We start from the raw sequence: 19,108 nt of genomic DNA on the forward strand, positions 1-19,108 counted from the left end.
ATATGTTCAACTCACAGGCTCCCTTCTTAATGTACTTTGGCTCCAGCCTCTAGCTGAGAAACCAGATTGCTAAAGCATCACAAGTGTGGCTGAATGTACAGTCAGGGCATTGCATAATTCTTGCTTCAATGTGACATGCAGAGAAAGCTGTGAATAGCACTGCAGACTGAAGGAAGCAACTGCTTCTTTCCTCTCTGACCCCCTGGAATGAGAGTTTCTGAGCTTTTGGGTCACACTTACTATCCAGTATCGATTTTTGGTCAGCTTGGTGCTGAGAAAGGTATTGTCCAGATTTTGAAGCACAGATGAGGCATTCCCCACTGGGATGGAGACATGAAGGGAAGAAGAATACCAGAGAAGTATTCATCTGACCTACCTCCAGCTGACTACTCAAGGTGTCTAACTTAGTTGCCTGGCTTAGACAGCTTATCACTCAACAGCCCCTCTCTGCAGGGGAGAGAGAAAGGTTGCTCCCTAAGGCTCTTCCCTGCACATGAGGTTAATTCCTGCTCTGAATTGCTCACCAGAAGAAAGATCTCTCTTCAGAGATTATAAAGAGATCAAAGGAAGATCAGCCACCTAATTTAGTTGCTTATACAATGTGATTAAAATTGTCTGGGGCAAATGTTCTTTTTCCTTTGCTTCTCCCCACCCTCAGTGATGAATGTTTCTAGGGCATCTGGTGGGCATCTCCATGGTGCAAGGGACGGGTCCCTGGAAGAATAAAAAAGGGGCCCTTTTTCCCAGAGAGCACTAAACTTCACCCAGAAGAAAGCTTCTAGGCATCTATAAGGAAACCTAAAGCTGGAGCAAAAGGTTTGGAAGTGGTTTGTGGTTGTGGTTGCGCAGTGGTCAAAATAGTTTGCTCTTCCATCTGTGCACAAGGGTCTTATTCTAGGAATTCCTGCTCGTGTCACTAGGAATTCAGCCCAGAATAAACTCCCTTGGTCAGAGAAGAAGAGAGAGCATGGCTCAGGAGTCAGAAATGTGCCAAACTTGGCCTCGGACAGTTTTGCACTCTCTGACCAGGGCAGAATCTGATGTCAAGCTTTCCCCAAGAGTCATACTCCTAAATGGGAAGGAGCCCAAAATGATCACATGTTGACTGCCTGTTCAAAGACAACTGGCTCTTATTGCCAAACTAACTGCTTGGGGAGGTCTGCTCTTGGAAAATCACCGCTGCCCTCGTGCTGATCTTCCTCTGGAGAACAAGCATTTCTCAATCGCAGCTGGGCCAATAGCTCTTTCCAAACTCAGGGTTAAAGGAGTCCTCTGCTCCAGCCTTATCTTCATCTGCACCAGGGTCAGGAGCTCAGCAGCTGTTTCTCTGCCACTCAACTGTCCCTTGCCTTTCAACCAAGTCTGGTGTCAGTAAACCTTTCTGAAGGTGTGGGAGTTTCCTTGCAGTGGCTTCTGGCAGAAGGTCCACAGAGAAAAAAATATCTGCCTTGAGTACCTCTGCTTTGACTGTGACCTGAGCAGGCCTCTGCTTTTGTGTTTTGGGTAACATAACACACATGAACATGGGGAAAATAGTACATCCCTCCTGTTCTTTTACTACACTGATGGATTTTAAAATACATTGGTTTTCCTCTCTCTGAATGAAGCATACTTAGAATTTCTTACTCCAGAAGTTAAATTGAATTCTTGGTCAAACGAGTCCCCTGAAGATGATGCTGTAGAGTTTTAGGCGTCTACACACATGCCATCAGTTGAGTTTCTTAATCGTATTAAGGTCCTTGCCTAGGTTTCTCCAGTGATGTTCACATCTCTAAGGATATGCAGGTTTTGTCCTTTAGGTAGCATGCAAGGGTAAGTTCTGGAAGCTGTAATTGTTCAGTTCAGACAAGCACATCAACAGGCAGGGACCCATCCAGAGGAGACCAGAATTTCTTGGATTAGTCAGATTTGGCTATGAAACTCTTCATTGTTCCAGCAGAAATCAGTGAGCAGGTCTTCTGCTGGTATGTGAGAACCATCCAACCCAGAATCTCAACGGTTACATGAACGTTTTAAAATAGACAAGGTAAATCATCTCTCTGGCCTCTTTTGAAGGTAGGATTCATGGTTTTATGAACATGTGTCACCGTGACTCTTTCTTCTGAATTGCTTTTTCTATTTCTCCTAGTGAGAATGGCCCATCAGTCAGAGCAGCAATGATCCCTGGTTCCAGCATCGTCAGAGCTTGAGATAGTCCGCATCGAGATCTGAATCCCAAGACTGGCCTCTGCCAAACTGTAGCTGGGGGTCCATACATCAGTAGCAGTCCTTTAGGAAAGGCTTGTTCCAAGATACAGTTTAGCAATGCCTGCAGTGTTTCCACTCTGGTAGGCAGGGACCAGAGCATGGTCCCAGCTCCTTGAAAGCCAACTGCTGGGCCCTTCTCAGCATGTCTGGTGGCAACTGTGTGGGCTCGGTTTGAAGCCTTGCTCAAATCATCTGCAGGATCTTGCTTTCCAGCCTTGTAGAGCAAAACGACATCTTTTACCTGCTGCCATAAATTTCTCCAGTGGCCAGGCAGATATCAAGCTCTGGCAACAATTCCCTCTGGACTCTTAAATTTCCACCTAAAAGAAAAAGAAAACGAAGCAGCAGAAGTAGCTATTTGTGCACCTTTCAGGGTTGCGAAGTCACTTGCCAGGTGGCAGCAAGGCACACGCCTTGGGAAGAACGGCCTCTTTTCAGCCACTGGCATTTTGTTGCGAGCAGATGGGGTAATGGCAGAGCCTTCTGTTCGGTGCAGGCTCTCCATCCATGACGCTTTCACCACTCCCAGTCACCTGAGATCCAACAAGGGCTCCTTTGATGCCATTTGGGACTGAGCTGGAGCAGGGCTGGGCACAGTCTTCCCCCTTCAAATAGCAGGAGGAAAGGTGTTTATGCGAACGCCTGGACGCTAGTGGGTATCTCAGGTCTGTGGGGAAGTCACTGAGCAGTCAAGTTAATTATTTTTAATGAACTGAGCCAAAGCCAATTGTGTTATTTTGTAACATGTTAGTTTGGAAAGCAGTGAAAGTACTTGGCATCCCTCCCTGGCCATCACAGGGACCCCTTTGTGCTTTCCTTTTCCCCACTTTTCTCTCGTGTGTTTAACTGGCTCCTGCATCTCCACTCGCTGACGCTGATTGATTGCATTAATATCACTGTAAATATTACATAATCTCCGCTTACAATGCTAGAAGGAACTGATGAGTTTTACTTTGCCAAGAGTTTTCAGGATGGAAAATAATAATAATGTAGAAAAAAATAAAATGTTTCTTCTTTATTCCCCCCCCCCCTTTTTTTTTTGCCATGTGCTTTTGCTATTGGCCCTGTTGGCTGCAGACCAAGAAAAGGCTGTATCCATCGTTTTATCCACCATTTGTGGCTGTTGCTTCAACAGGACAGTGAAAAAGAGGTGGGAAAAGGGAATCGCAGCGTGACAGCAAACTGTGCCTGGCCCCCATAGAGGCATCGTGATGGGGAGGAGGGATATTGAGTGATGTCAGACCACTTATGGAGAAAAAGAAAAAGCAGGTTTCGGGAAACAGCATTCGAGTAAGCTAAAGAGGAGTGGATGTGCAGGGAGGTCCATACCCCATCCTAGCACTGCGGGCCGGAGGAGATGTGGTTGCTGGTGTGTGGTACCCTGTTGTCTCCGTTAGTGGCTGTTTTTAAGTTGGTGTACTCTGTATTTGAGCTCACCTCATGTAAGACTTAAAGATGCTGTTTTCACCTTCCTGCAGAAGTGGCAGCTCTCCCAGAGTCTTTCCAAGGTCGTGTCCTGGGCTGGGGAGGCTGCACTGCTGCAAGGAGGGATGGAGGGGAGGCTCTGACTCCTCTGCCCTCCAAGGACCCCCACCAGACAGTCCTTCCCACCGTGCTTAGGGCAGGCGGGAGGGGAGATGTGACTCCTCCTCATCCAGCAATGGTCCAGAGTCGTTTGACCTCATATATGTAACACATCCTCCATCCTGACCCTCGTTCAGGCCGGTTCTGTTTCTTTTCTCTGTCTCCCTGACAGAGTCAGCTATGTATCGGGTTGCGTTTTGAAGCAGGCACGCTGTTTTCAGACTCCATAGAAAATCCATTTATCATATCAGCCTTACATTAGCCAAAGTATCGGAGATAAAAATTATCTTGGAAATCTAAACATAGATTCTAATCTAAGGTACAGCAGCATCTGTTTCCCATTACTTTTTATTACTTGCAAGATTTGAGCGGTATTACTCCTGCGGTGAGACATTTCTGAAAGCGGAGGTCTGCGCTTCCCAGAACTGCGAGTCCCGGTGCTGATTGCTGCTCGTCTCCCGAGGCTCATCTGCATGGGAATAGCTGATTACTCAGCGTGCAGCATCGGGGAAACGCGTGTCCTGCGCACAGGCAGCCTCCCTGGGCAGTGCACTCGACTGAGATCGGGGTTATGGTGACTTCAGCAGTACCGACACGGTGGTTGGACTTCTTCCAGAAGTCTGCTCAGGGTTCTTTTTTTGGAGATACTCACAATACCAGTCTGCCAGGTTTCACCAAACTGGCCAGGGAGAAGCAGCGATGTAGATACATGGACTCAAAGCCACGACTTCAGGCTCCCCTTTTCTAGTGAGGCTTTTTCTGAGCCATGCTTTGGGGACGATGAGCTCCTCACGAGTGGCTGCCAGAAGTAACTCAAAGCTGCCACTGCTTGTCATCTCACGAGGCCAAATCCTGCACAGCGTGTGGTGCACAGTGCAGCTTTCAGCTTAGCCGTGGGACAGGCTGTGTAATGCAGCCAGCCTTGCCTGCACCCTGGGGACTGGCTTCAGGGCTTCCAACTCAGGTGGCCACATCTCAGGGCCATCCATGCACCAGCTCAGGGCCCTGAGGGCGCTAACAGACCTTGATTTCCCTGACCAGCCTCACCTAGGACCTCTGATATCTCCACTTGAGCTCAGCCCAGCCTGAGCTACGTTGCAGGATTGCTTGCCCCTTGCCCTGTTCCTGAGTCGTCGCTTGGTTTTCCTGGATCTTCCTTTAGGGAGCAGCCCTGCTCTTGCTTCTCCCCTATGCCAGCAAGCTTGCCGTTATTTGCAGCGCGTTGGGCATAGCGAAGGGGATGTGCTGTGAACTCCGCCTTGCCCTGCCACTCGGAGACAAGTATGCAGCTCTGCAAACTACTGTTTGCCTCTTGAGACAAATTATGACATGCTGCAATGGTTGAGGAATAGCATAAGAGGAGCATGCAATGAATCATGATGCATATGCACACGAGGGGAAAAGTTCAACCTTCTGTTTGCCATTATCTGGCTCTTGAAAGCTGAACTGTTCAATTCATGCAGTTTCTTAGCGGAGTTTATTTCTGTGCTGTTTCCCAAGTCTGTCTGTCTCAAGGCAGGAAAAAGAAAGTGCATCCCTCCTCAGAACTTTGCAATTGTGCTGGCTTGCAAGTAAAGAGCAAATCAAAATAAAGTAAGGTAAGAGAGCAGAAACGTGTAATGTGTAACTCTGGATCTCTCTGCGTTTGCAGAGTTGAACGTGTTTCTTCAGCTTACCCAGCTGGACCAGCCATGGTGTGCCTGAAGCCCATCACCCTGGCACGTTCTCCTGCCTGAGGTGGAGGTAGGAACAGGCGTTGGGGCACCTCGGAAACTGATTTGGCTGCAGGAGGCTGCGTACCCTGACAGCGGTGTTAAAAAAAAAAAAATCATACATTTCAGTTAGCAGCAGAGATGTTAAGTCATTTTTTTTCTGATTGCATCAACTGAAATAGGTTTTCTCTGATAGGGACAGAGCAAGTGGAGAGAGGAAGAAGTTCTTCCCCACCAACTAACTCAAAGTTGACTTTACCTCTCAAGGTACCTGTTTTTCCCCAATAATGATAACGAGAGCATGTGCTGACTAATCTCCCAAATTAGCTCCCTTGGAGTGCGAGACTGAGCTTTTCAGAGCAGTCTGAAATCCCATCAAACTACTGTGGCCAATACAGGAAAATTGGTTTCATGGTCATCATGCGTAGTCCTAAAGCATCGTGGTACCCAGGATTAGATACAAATCAGGGATATGTTAGTCTCTGCTCAATACATCAGATTTTGTCAAACTTCTGAACTCTAAAGTGGATACTTGTCCTTCCTCAGGAAAATGTTAAACATGCCAAGAGGTTTCCAATCATCTCTTAATCATCTATGAACACTCACATGAGAGGCGATTTTTTTTTGGGGGGGGGGGGGAAAGTATTTCCTTAATCTAGCAGAAAAATGAGATCCCAAAATAATGAGGAAACAGAAGCTAAACACATTTAGAGTGGTGACAAGACATGGGTTTTCAAGAATGACACTAATTACACATTGAAACCCATTAACTTGGTGACTGGAGGTGTCTACATTCCTTCCTTCCTCCCCTTCGCTGCCAAAGCTCTTCTGGAGAGCGCAGGCTGAGCCGTGCAGGAGGTCAGCGCTGGGAATGCTGCGAATCCACCTCTCTCTGAGCTGGGAAGAGGAAGTGTGGTAATGCCCTACACCGCTGCACCAGCTCATAATTGTAAACTCTCCCCTGCTCAGCACTCTGGAATGTTAACCCTGAAGGCTAATGATGCCCATTTCTACTTCAAAAGTACTTCAGGGCCAATTCCTTGGGCAACAACATGTGCTTTTGCTGGGAATGGGACCAGTCAGTGTAAAATTGCCTTGTTTGACCCCAAATTCCCCTTCTGAACCACCTCACTCTGCCTTACACCTGCTTGTGTGAGCTGCTTCTGTTGCAGTTCTGTGTACATCCTAGAGAAGCACGCACGGTTCGTGTACCTAAAACTACAACTTGGATTTGCTTAGCAACAAAAATAACTAAATGACCCTTTTCATTTGAACCTGACCTGTCAAATGAACCTGACAAAATTACAATGGCATTTGCAGTGTTTACACCAATCTCGTTTTTCTGGGGGGGGGGGGGGGGGGAAAGACACCCAAGACCCCCTTTCCCCCCACTTAATTTTGCAGTAATATTTGCTTTCTTCTTGTGTGCTCAAACTGGCTGTGCAATTACAAAGCATAGAAAACTGTGCCATTTCTTATCTTTTTATTAAAAAAAAAAAAAAAAAACAAAACAAAAACAAAAAACCAGCTTTGACTTTCTGAACTGGTTACATGCAGAAGAGAAAGGTCAGTCTGGAGAACAGGGCCTGAGACCGAGACGCTAAAGGACCAGGAGCAGTTCGGGATCAGAGTTTTTGGATCAGATTTTGCACAATACCAAACATAACAGAGCCTGGACCTCAAAAATGCTCCTAAAACACAGCAGATGAGGATTGCTTGTACGGGTTAATCCTTGCTGCCCGTGCACCGGAGGAAATACTGGAGTGCTCCTCCTGTGCCCACCCCCTCGGGAGCCGGAGGAGAATTCAGGTCAAAGTACAGGGCTGTATTACTGGTATTAGCGCTTATTAACCAGTTTGATTCTATTAAGGGAAACCTACAGTGAATAATGAGAATCGGGTTGGCCCTTTGCACAAGTGCTTTAACAGCTGGTGGCCTGAGAGCTGTTTTGATGAAATAAATCACCCTGATGGAAAAAATCTCAAAAGCCGCAGACTGTGGAAAGTTGACCAGATCTTTACTGGCGGTATTTAGGGATGCTCTAAACAATGAGACAGTTGTTTTCCACTTACTTTTTCAGTACCGTGCCTGGAAAAACATGATATTCCTGAAGCTGGCCTGCCCTGAAAGGTTTGGGATGCAGGGCACCGCTAACCCTGACTGCAGGACTCCTGGAAGGGCTTCTATGCTTGCAAAGGTTCTAATGTATGCAATAATTAGCAGGATTGCCTTGACCTCAGTTGGAGATGGCAGGACAGGCAGAGGTGGAGGGGATTTTTCCCTGGAGCGTGTTTTTTCCTGCGAGTGTCCTCCACAATCCTGCACCTGCTGTGAATTCCTGGGGGAAAAAAAAAAAAAAAGAGTTGTTGTGTAGCCAATGCCATAAAACCTGTGAAAAGTAAACACAGAGGCTGAACGAGCCCCTGAGATCCCCCTGGAGCAGTTTGTAAGGTATCAGCTCTCCTTCTGCGTGTGGCAGGATCTCCCCTTGGAGCCGTCCGGCCTCTGGATGGCATCGCAGCGAGGTGAACCTGGCGTTTCCATCTGCTAACTGTATTTTGGCTTATACCTTGAAGGAGATGAGCTGGGAAGAGCGTTTCCTGGGGCAGGAGGAGAAGAGCGGAGCAGCAGGACAGGGGCTCTCAGCCAAGGCGAGCGAGCGAGGCTGTGCCTCCAGCCCCCTGGGTCATGGAGTGAGGGGAGGACACTGGAACTATTTTTTTCTCATCAAGCTGAGCTGGCTAAGGGGGTTCGGTTGGGTTTGTTTCTCCAGTTTTGGAGCTCCTGGAGCAAAGTGCTGTGGGGACTTCGCTGAGTTTTACAACAGAAAGTGAGAGCTGAGGTGACTGGCTCAGGTACAGGTAGTCATAGATAATTCAGCAGATAGCAGGAGTTTCTCTTCACCTTGACCTCCTCCTTTTCACCTCCAACTGAAACTGCTTCCTCAGCAGCCTGTCTTCAGGGAAACAAAACATATGGAGAAGAAATGAGGACAGAAGTGTAAATCAAAGGTCGTCTTGGCAAGAAAAGATCTGATTTTCACTTTCTGTTCTTAGGAATGTCTTCAGTTCAGCCTGCAGGAGTAGGAGTCCTTTCAAAGGCTGGGAGTAGGGATAGGCAAAAAAGTAATCTGGTCCAAGCTTCTCAGCTTAGAAATCCTTGTGCAGCAGGTTATTGAGCAGCAATAAAAGGAGGTTAAGGGCGTACAGGAAAGGAGACCCTTCTTTTCTGGTTTGTTGGTGGTAGCACTTTCTGAGCTGGGTTCGAGCCATCCACAAATGCCTGTGTGCTGCAGAGGAGCTTAACGCTGGCGTTAAGGGGTGAGGAAGTAAAATAGAAATGATCTGCCAAATTCTGCCTAATGAGGTCTTTCTCTTTAATTGGGTGTTTGTGGAAGTGGAAATGGTAGTTTAAATACCGTGGAAGACATCAAACCCACGAGAAGGTGCATGGGTGGCTGGCCGGGCTCCTCTTTTCCAGGCAGGCTCCCACGAAGCCGGTTGGGTTGCTCTCGGTGGAACACCCTCCACTGTACCTCCCTGCTGATGTTTCTATTAGTGCTTTTCCTAAAGCTCAGATGAAAGTGAGTGTCACCAGTCACCTCGCTCGACTACTTGCTTGCTCTCTTAAAATTAAAGCCTAATACCTCCCAGGATGGTATTACTGGCACCTTTTCATAATCAGTAGAATGCTAAATTTTGTCTATGTTTTCTACAGTCTTTCTCTACCCTGTTGTGTTGGCCTCTCTCCCGTTTACACCTTTTAATGACAAAAAAGGATCAAATTATCGTGTTTATGACACCATCAGATTCAGCTTTTGTCATATTCTCTTTGTCATGGGCAAACTAGAGAAGCCTTTACTGACATTAATTCCACCTTATGGAGCATGACCAGGAAAATAAGTTATTACAGTCAGAAAGTCCTATTTACAGAGGAAAAAAAATAGATTAAGCCCAGCGTGTAATGCAATAACTGTGGGAGAAAAGATGTAATTGTTGTCTGTGCTAAACACAAATCTAAACAGGATCACAAGTAATTAGCTATTTAATAGGTGACTAATGTAAATACTGCAATTAAAAAAAGCCTATTAAAAATAGTATTAAAAAAAGAAACTCACAAGAAACGCAGCTTTGTCCTGGACTGCCAGTCAACAGAATCAACAAACCGTTAAGAAAAAAATGTCCGTGCATGCCCAGATCAGTAAAACACATAGTAATTACCTGGCACATTTTATCTTCAAAGTCCTCTGTGCATGCTAAGTAATTAATCCTCCCAACACCTCTGTGCGGTATGTGCAGCAGGCCCCGGTAAAAAGCAAGCTTGTGTTGCAGCCAGGTGTAAATACCTTGTTGTGGGGCTCGTTCTTGCTAGAGGAAATGCCACTCTGAGGTCAATAACAGGGAGCGGAGGGTGCTTTTTTTCTTCAATGGCACTCATTGTGTGCCATGGCTGCCTTTGCTTTAGGGAGAGGGAAACTGAGGCACGCATGCTGAAGGAGTTGGCGGAGTTGCCCTTGGTTTCTCCACCAGCCTCTGCGATGGGGAGCAGCTTTAGCAAAACCCCACGAGCTGATGTGGCTCTCCTACCTCCAAACCTGTGTCCGAACATCAGATGTAACCTGGGCTTGGGTTAGTCTGCCAGACCTCAAAACGCTTTCCGACGCAAGCGTTGGGTCAGCTGCATTGAAGTTGATGAATTTCAATTTAATTAAGTGTTCCAGGGAAGAGGGAGCTCCCCTTCCCTCACAGAGCCCAGCAGCTGGGGCAGGACCGATAAGACGTAGATGATATTTTCATGCATCTATGGTGTCTCGAGCCCATTCTGCCAAACAGACGACAAACGGCTTTCTGCTCTGATCCTTCCGTCTGTTGCTCCCTGTGACAGCTTTTTGCTGTAAAACCAAAAGGTGGGGAAAAGATAAATACAAGTAGTAGATCAGAGCGGAGCAACACGTGGCGGGGACAAGAGGTAAGAACGCAACGGTGGGACATGGAAAACTCACATTAACATCAAGCTGTGTCATAAACACGTCCAAGCCTGAACGCTGGGAGTGCCAGCAGAAATAAATACCTTACAGAGAGAAATCAAAGATGATACCATCAGATCCCATCCACCTCCCATTAAATGCAGCAAGGGGCTGTGTGGAGCTTGGCAGGTGCCGTGTGGAGCAAACCTTTCCAGCCAGGAATGACTAATCCCACCCTGGCTGCCGTTAAGAGACCGTTTTGCAGTGGTGGCTAATTGGGCTGAGCGTTTATACCGTTGTCCAAAAATAAACTTTCCCACAAAGAAGGTTGAGCTACAAATGGAAAACTACCTGCGCTGAGATGAATTTTGGTGCGGGAAGGCAGGCGCTTCTGCAAAATGAAAGGCTGTATTCAAGAAGGGGCTCGTTTTCCCTTTGATCAGAGGGGCACCTGTGCAGCAAGGAGGAAGGTGGAGGTTTATGGGTTTGCAGCTGGCGGGGAACAGCGTTTTCACCAGAACTGTGCGTTTTGTAGTTCCATTTGCAGGTGTGCCAGTGCGGAAGATGAACACTGCTATACATCTGGTACAGGTCAGCAGGGTTTGAGTGACACCAGAATGTGGCTCCTCTTGTTGGGGAGGTGTTGAGCTTTGTGAGCTGGTCCCCGGTGCTGCAGGAAGGTCCTGCCGAGTGGCCCTGGGTCACCCCTCTGCCAGCCCTGGGGACAGCCTGTGGGTTGCCTCCTCCTACAGCCACAAATGCCCACAAAATAACTGCCTAAACCAGCTATTAGCTCTTCCTTGCCTCAGACTCTTCCATTCTTCTCATTTTGGGACCATGTTGTCTACATCCATTTGCTTCTGGTTCTCAGGTGACATCTCCTGTGGACCACAGGGTTTCTCTGTCTTTATCTCCTTCTCCCCACACTGCTCAGGGAAGGTCCTGTCCTTTCCTTCACCCCAGACTCCTTTGCTTCTTGACTCTTAGATGAGCCCCATGCCTCTGTCTCTCCTCCAGCCTGCTTTTGCTCAGCCTCCGGGCCTATTAGTTGGGGAAAATGCTGCTATTGAGGGTGAATCCCCATGAACAGATACTCATCAGTGTTATCAGCCCAGTTGCTTCCCTGCGGATTTTCCATTTGTCTAGGAATTAAAACAACAACAGAGAAGACAGAGTTCAGAATTTCAAATGGGTTTGATAACATGTGAAAGATTTCCCAAACTGTCACATCGCGCAGGCGTAAGTCATACAGTGTTTTTCACGTGCGCGTGAATCCTATCTTAAATCCAGAGTAAACCGCTGAGTTATTTCCCCACAGGACGTGCTCCATGACGTCTATCAGCTGAATCATCAGGACAGTCCAGCCCAGCAAAACAGCATCCAAACACGTGCCGTGGTTTAAACAGGGAACTTAAGCATGTGCTCTAAGATTATGTGCTATCCCGATTTATAAATAAGACCCATAAGTCTGATTAGGATTGTGGGGTGAGGCTGGTCTCTGCCCTAAGATATGATCTGTCTATTTGGAGGTTTCCAGGGAATGTCACCTTCCTGATTCTCTCATTTGTGCGATTGGGATTTCAGACTTGGCTGAAAGAGTTGTGTGCGTGTTTGCGTTAGGTGACGCCTCTTTAAAGGCTGATCCAACAGCACTGGGTGGAAAAGCTCCCACTAACACTGAACAAAGCCCAAGCCGTTATTCCAGCAACTATTTGATTAACGTCAAATAGGTGCTCGTTTCTGCTGTTCCCAAATAATTCACTGTAGGGAGAGGATTTCATTTTGCTATTTTTCTGTGTCTCTTTTTCATGAGAACGTGTGCTTTGCCACACCAGCTGCTTCTGAAAGACCATCCAGGACAACAAATGTGTAGAACAGGGGTGTTTGAGATCCATTCTTTGCCAAAGGCGACGGACTGCCCACCGTTCATCCAGGAGCTGCTGTCTATGTCCCTAAAAGCAGAACCAGAGTGTACAGCAAAGAGCTCAAGTGAAGAACTGGAAGTGACAGCTAGTAGCGAAGTAGAGAAACGTCAACGGTGGGCAGTGTGGAGCTCAGGCACAGGGTGTGCGAGCTGTAACGGTGCTGGCCGTGGGTGCCAAGGTGTGAGGACATCTCTGCGTCCTGCATCCGTGCACTGTGGTGCCTGGATGTGCCTCCTCTGGGGCTTTGTCCATGGATCGGGGCTGGCTGGGGCTCGAGAGCAGTCTCATCTCGTCATTGGGATGGACACGCAAGCGCAGCCTTTCTGCTGGCACCGCCGCAGCGGAGCGCCCTGAGCACCCGGCTGTCGGGGAGCACGGCAGGCGTCAGGATTGCTCAGTGTTGGGCTGGGGCTGACCTAATTGCTGCAACTCCCATTAAGTGATGAATACTGGCTTTTTTTGTATTTTAGCATCCCTGCTTTTCCTGCCTTTCCATGCTCACAGCATGGCCTCGAGATGTATGATACACGTTGTTAGCCTGGTCCGTGTACAATTCAACCTTGGTTTATATGCTGCAGTAACCCATTAGCCCTCTTATTCCTGTTGCTTGTTTTTTAAACGCTTTCAGTAATAATTGGTATGTGTTCTGGCACCTCAGTGCCTCAGACCAACAGATAACTTTATGCTTCTTAGCATTTTTCAGAGCAAATGTCCCAAGCATAAGACTTTCTCTTCTGCCTTGGAGGGACTGGGAAGCAGCATTCCCAGCCTCTGCACGTGACTTTCCCCTGTTTATCCCGCGAGGTCTCTCGGATTAGACCCTCTGCCATCCATCATCCCTTCAGAGATACAGATTTCACTAATGGCCACAGTGTAAATATTTACAGTAAACAGTTTCAACAGCTGACTTTTAGTAGCCACTGTGCATATGGAATTGCATAAACAGGAAGGACAATTATAGAGATGGAAAAATTGGCACAGGAAGCAAGGAAAAGTAATGCTGAATTCCTACAGTATATAATTAATATAATAATTAATTAGCAATGACCCTTTTCTTGTGAAGACCCACCATACGGGCACGAAACGAACACGAAGAATTATTTGGCCCTACAAAGTAATATATAGTGCTGAAATTTGCATTATGTTACTTTTCTGACCCAAGTGATTAGCCAGGATGTGGGGTCTCATGGCTTGTTTCCACTAGAAGTAGAAATTAATGATGGTCTCAAGTATTTCTTTAACACAATCCTGTTTATTTCAAAGACTGTGCAAATTCCTTGTTCCCTGAACTCATTAGGAATTAAATAGCAGGAGGCAGTTTCCTTGGGCAGCGGTCCAAGCCCCCTTTTCCAGCCAGCACTCAACCCAAAAAGCTCACTTCATCAGTCTCATTTCAAGGTCATGCTTCATGTGCGTCTTTAGTTATCCTTGACTTTTTCAGCTGCCTTCCCTCCTTGCTACTGTGATATTTCTCATGATGTTTTTCCTACTTTTTTCCCCCCTTTTCCCCTACCTCCTTCCTTTTCCCACCTTCCTCCCCCGAAAAAAAAACGTACATGAATTCCTTCGCTCCTTTAAAAGAAACTCAAAGCCTTAGCCCTTAGCACCTGGCTAGCTCACGCTATGTGCTTTAGACAGTGGCTCCTGTTGTTTTAAACATTAAATTCTCCCCCTACTCTTCAAAAAAATACCTATTTCTTCCATTTATTATCAGCAAAAGTGGCTATTAAGCATCTCCTCTCCCACCTGACAATGGCTTTATTTCTTCAGCCATTGTCGCTTGATCTTCCCAGATGTCTATGACTCTTACTACCTTTTTTCTTCTTCTTTTTCATGAGTCCTCAAGAATCTTTCTGAAGGAAAGACACTTTTTTTTTTTTTCTGGTCTTTTAGAGAGACTTTGCCCCTGAATGGAGTTTCGTTTTCACTTTCCACTTGAGCTGTTAAATCCCCATCACTGTGTAAAACACAAAACGATGAAAAATTCCCGGGTGCGCTTCATCTGTGTGCACACATGCTTTGGACCTCAGCGAGAAGATATATTAGCTCTTATTCCTCCCCTCTGCCAGACTAACTCTTCCTTTCTGTATGTTTATTTAACTAATCGGTGCTAAGGCCACCTGCTCTTTGCAAGGCAAAAGCAGTATAAGGCAATAACAAAATAATTCAGTATTTCAGTAGAAATATAAGTTCTGTAGTTGGGTTGGGTTTTTTTTTGGGCATAGCGAGCAGGGTATTTACAAGGTTAATTCCAGCTATTTGAAGTATTTCAACAGGTTTTTAAAGGGACGACCTACAAACTAGAACTGAGAGCAAGGCTTAAGCTTGGGTTTATACATCCCAAGTGCCAAGATTGCTCAGATATGCACTCTGTATTCCCTTGCTTGGATCTGTTATATCCTGCAGAAGGCAGGAGGAGGAAGGTTATTTGACTTGGAGCTGGGCAGACGTCTGACAAAATAATGAGAGCAAATTAAGACAGATGAAAAGTGGGGACACAGGGGGAGAGAAAAGTGAATTTCTTTTCCCCTTCTGGAAAATCCAAACAGTTCAATATCTGCTGCAGTCCAGGTGGCATTCATTTCCCTCGTTTAACTAATTGGGGAGACTGGGATTTTTATTTTATTTGGTTTATTTTCCTTTTACAATTTTCTTGAAGCTTTTTTTTGTCTATATTTTGATTTTCTTTGGAACCGCATGTCTTCCTGCTATATGGAAAAGAATCAGTAAGCCATCACCTCCACTTCCTAAAACACTTTTACTGCTGATTTCTTTTTTATTGAAAACCTGCTGTTGCCTTAAAAAATTGCGAAGCAAAAACAGTAGTAAAAGAATTGAGAGTTCTTTTAATAACTTTGTGGGAAAGATGTAGCCTGTGGTGACTGACTGGGGCTTGGGGAAAATCCTGCTAGGTGCCACCAGGTCTTCCTTGGAGGACCATCACAGGAGAATCACAGCAGCGGTGGAAAATAAGTATGTCCTTCCTCAGGACCCTTATTTGCTGGGGTTGCAGGACCAACCAACATCTTCTGCCTCAGGGGCCACCTCATGCAATGAGTGACTTTGGGCCATTTTATTGGCCTTCTGCACCAGTCTTGTGTATGTGCATGTGAGGAGAGGGCAGTGGGACTAAAATTCTCTGATTTCCTGGGAAAAATGTTTATACAAACCTAGATGCAACATGAAATGTGTACAAAGCAGCACCCCAATGATGCCAGTCTGCTGGATCGCTCTATTTCTTGGTAATGTGACTCTTAATCCTAGAAAAGTATGGATATCTTCAGCTCTGTTGGGTTCATATTCAGTGGGAGACCCAAGCGCACACAACCACAAACGTTAATCTTCAATTGATGCTCAGATCATTAAATAATTTCAGTCCAAGGCATGCTGCCAAGGAAAACACCGTGAAGACTGTGTTATCATAAACTGCTTAACAAACTGTGAAAGAGAGACTTTTCCTGACACAGGGGAAAGATGGACATACCTGAAGAGAGCAGGAGGGGTAATGTAATTATGAAGAACTTGAAGCCACAACATAAATACAAGAATATACCGCCTGAGTCAGCAGTGCTCTTAAATATATGTAATTTTAAACTTACAAAATGCACTCATTAAATGACATACGTTAATTGTGTGCTTAAAATTAGGCCTGTGCGTAGGTCCCTTGCTGAGCTTGAGAACAGGTGAGGCATAGGTCTAAATGCTGTTGACATTTTATTCTCAACAAATTAGATCTCAAATTGTTTTTAACTTGCCTTTAACAAGTCTGATGTAGTTTGAGTTATACTTGCCATTGCTATTGGTGTTTCCCTTCTCTGTTATTATTATTCATAATAATGCAATTCCTACTCATATCTTGAGGCTTTAAGAAAGTCAGAAGAGCACTGGTAGAGACCAGTAGATCTCTCATGTTGTCATTACCCACGTTCGATATTAAAATATACCCTTGACACAAAGGAAAGGCCGAATCTCAAGGCTCATGGTAACATTCACGCCTCCCCAAAGACCATGGCTCAGTAACACATGGTTTCCCAGAGATCCTCAGCGTGTGCTTATTCACATGTATGTAATCTTTCTGGTATGCATCCGAAGAGAGAAATTTAGCACGCTACTCATTTGTTTCGCAGCTGGTTAATGACGCTAATTGTGCATGCACCTGTTTGCTCCAAGGGTTTATTTAAATGAATCGACCTAATCTGTGCAAAGAAATGGAGGGTCTGGGTCTGTAGCTGATGTTAGCCCACTGATGCTGGCCAAGCATCCCCCAGAAAGCCTCTCTCCTCCCAGGATTAACTAGTCAGCATCGTACACTTTCGCACTAATATTCCATAAACTGAGGATTTGGGGAAAATAATTTAAAGAAAAGATGCTGTTATAAGAGCAAAACTGAGTGCTCTCGCGGCACTCTGCCTCTGTCCTTCTCAGGCAGGTAACCCTCCATCCATCCTTCATGCTCAACTGGCTGTGAAAGCAATGTTCCCCACCCGCTGGGGTGGGACCCGATGTCCCCAGCAGCTCCCCAGGGCACTGCTGGCTTAAAAGACCTCACACCCACCTTGTTACTCACCTTGTCCCCAACACCAACCCTTGCAGTGAGTCACAGGGTGGGAACGTGACCCAACTGTTGTCCCCATCCCCCTCTGCAAGTGACTGAGCAGAAGGCAAGCGGTGTGAGTTTTGGGTTGTTTTTTTCAATTGAACATTGTGATTTTTTTCATGTTTTATTGTAGGCTGAGATATGAATGCAAAAAAAGCCGTGGCTAAAACCAGCTAAAATTAGCAGAGCTGATATTGCACCCATGGTATATCATGTAGAATGAGAAAAAAAAAAAAAGAAAAAATTGTTGAGAAGATGTGTAACAAGGAAGCAAATTTCTGCATTCGCATTTAAATATGGAAGGATGAAGCTAGAAGGAGGATTGAACGGGAATATCTTCAGAACAGAATTGCCCTGGGTAACCTGTTTGAGGAAGGACCGAGCACAGAGGCTGCTGCTATCTTGGTGAAAGGAAACCTGCTATTCCCAAAAGACACAATTGGGCTTGAGACAGTGCTTTTCCTTCTCATAGCAGGATTCCCTTCATTTCTTCCTTTTCTAAAAAAAGATAGAACTGCCTTTGCTTAGGAATATCTACTGGAGCCCCATCACTGCAATTACATTGCTGCAAAATGACTTCTCACACCTTAAGTGGCAGCTTAAAGGTCTCTGAAGGTTAACTAGAATGTTCTATACTATCTGGTTGGAAAACCACTAGCTGTTTAATAAATACTTTGGCTTCCTGCAATCTTATCAATAATTTGGGTCACAAAGACTGATTGCCGGTAAAAAAAGACTTTTATGGTTCAGATCCAAAGTTCAGATAAAGTCAATGAAAAGATTCGTGTTAATTTTAGTGGGGTTTGGCTCAGGTGCTACCCAAGTGAAACTACATTTCGTAAAGTTTGCAGGAAAAGAAAAGCTGTTCGACTTGTCTGGTTACTCTTTAACAAATGGTTTTAGTATTTTTAAATTTCTGCCTTTGGGATGTTCATGCATCACTGAACGCTGTTAAAATAGAATTTGTCAGTGATATTCACAGCAATGCTAAGAAAACTGCCTTTCTTTATAAGAAGAAAAACCGTAACCCTGAAAGGAACATTAAGCACATAAATAACGTGAAACATGGCTGTTTCCACAATAATTTAAATGATTCATTTATTTGTTTTTAGTCCAGGGCTTTTAAGATAAAGATTCATCATATGAATTATTTTTTTAGGTAATGCACACTATAAACATTTTATTTTCCCCCCTCCTTCCCTCGAGATCCGATCCCTTTTTTTTTTTCCTGCAGAAAGCAGGATTTTTCCAAACTTTTCATGAATAAGTGATGACGACGGGAAGTTCTCTAATCTCTTGCCATTTACAAGTGAGTCCACGTGGAGTTTTTGGATGGAAAGTTGCAGCAGAAGGTTCCAAGAGCTGCAGGGCTCTCTAGCTCCGAGCCGGGCTGAGTGTAGGGAGATGTATCCCAGGCAGCAAAATCCAGCCTTCCAGAGTACGTTCATTTTTTTCACTCTCATCCTCACCCTCTAATGAGCAACGGCAGCCTTTTCTTGCCTCCACGTTCCTTACTACCTATGTAGCCAGATCCCTCTGGGATAGGTAGGGGAGGATTTGGCTGCTAAAGGACCATCACAGGATCAGGGTGGCTCATTCTGGTCTGACCCTGGGGACCATGCTCTGATTTTCCTTTTTTTTTTTTTTCCCCGGTGTTCACAGGTATCTGTTTGGAGGGAGTGTGAAATTTGCATTTCCACACCCAGTCTTTAGTCCCGGGATTAACTCCTCTGTTCCTCCCTTAAAGAGAAGCTGTATCATCTGGGCAGGGGCTTAGGGGTGAGGAATGAGTCTGTCCATGACTTCTGATGATTTAACAGGGCGGTTTATTCCATTAATACATTATGTGTTGGGGCATGGCCCTTTGGAGTCAATGGGAATCTTACCAGTTGGTTTCCATTAACTTGGTATTAACTAAATATAAAAGGGAGTTGCAGCTTCAGAGACGCTTAGCTATGGGGAAACACCAGTGCACAAGACCCTGCAGATCACATCCCGGGGTGGCGAGTGACTATTAGCTGCTTTGATGGGGAATCTCAGCTTCATGTCATGCAGCAGGCCTGGGTGGACTGCAGGC

Source organism: Tauraco erythrolophus, chromosome 10 (assembly GCF_009769465.1).
Source record: "Tauraco erythrolophus isolate bTauEry1 chromosome 10, bTauEry1.pri, whole genome shotgun sequence".
NCBI classification, from domain to species: Eukaryota; Metazoa; Chordata; class Aves; order Musophagiformes; family Musophagidae; genus Tauraco; species Tauraco erythrolophus.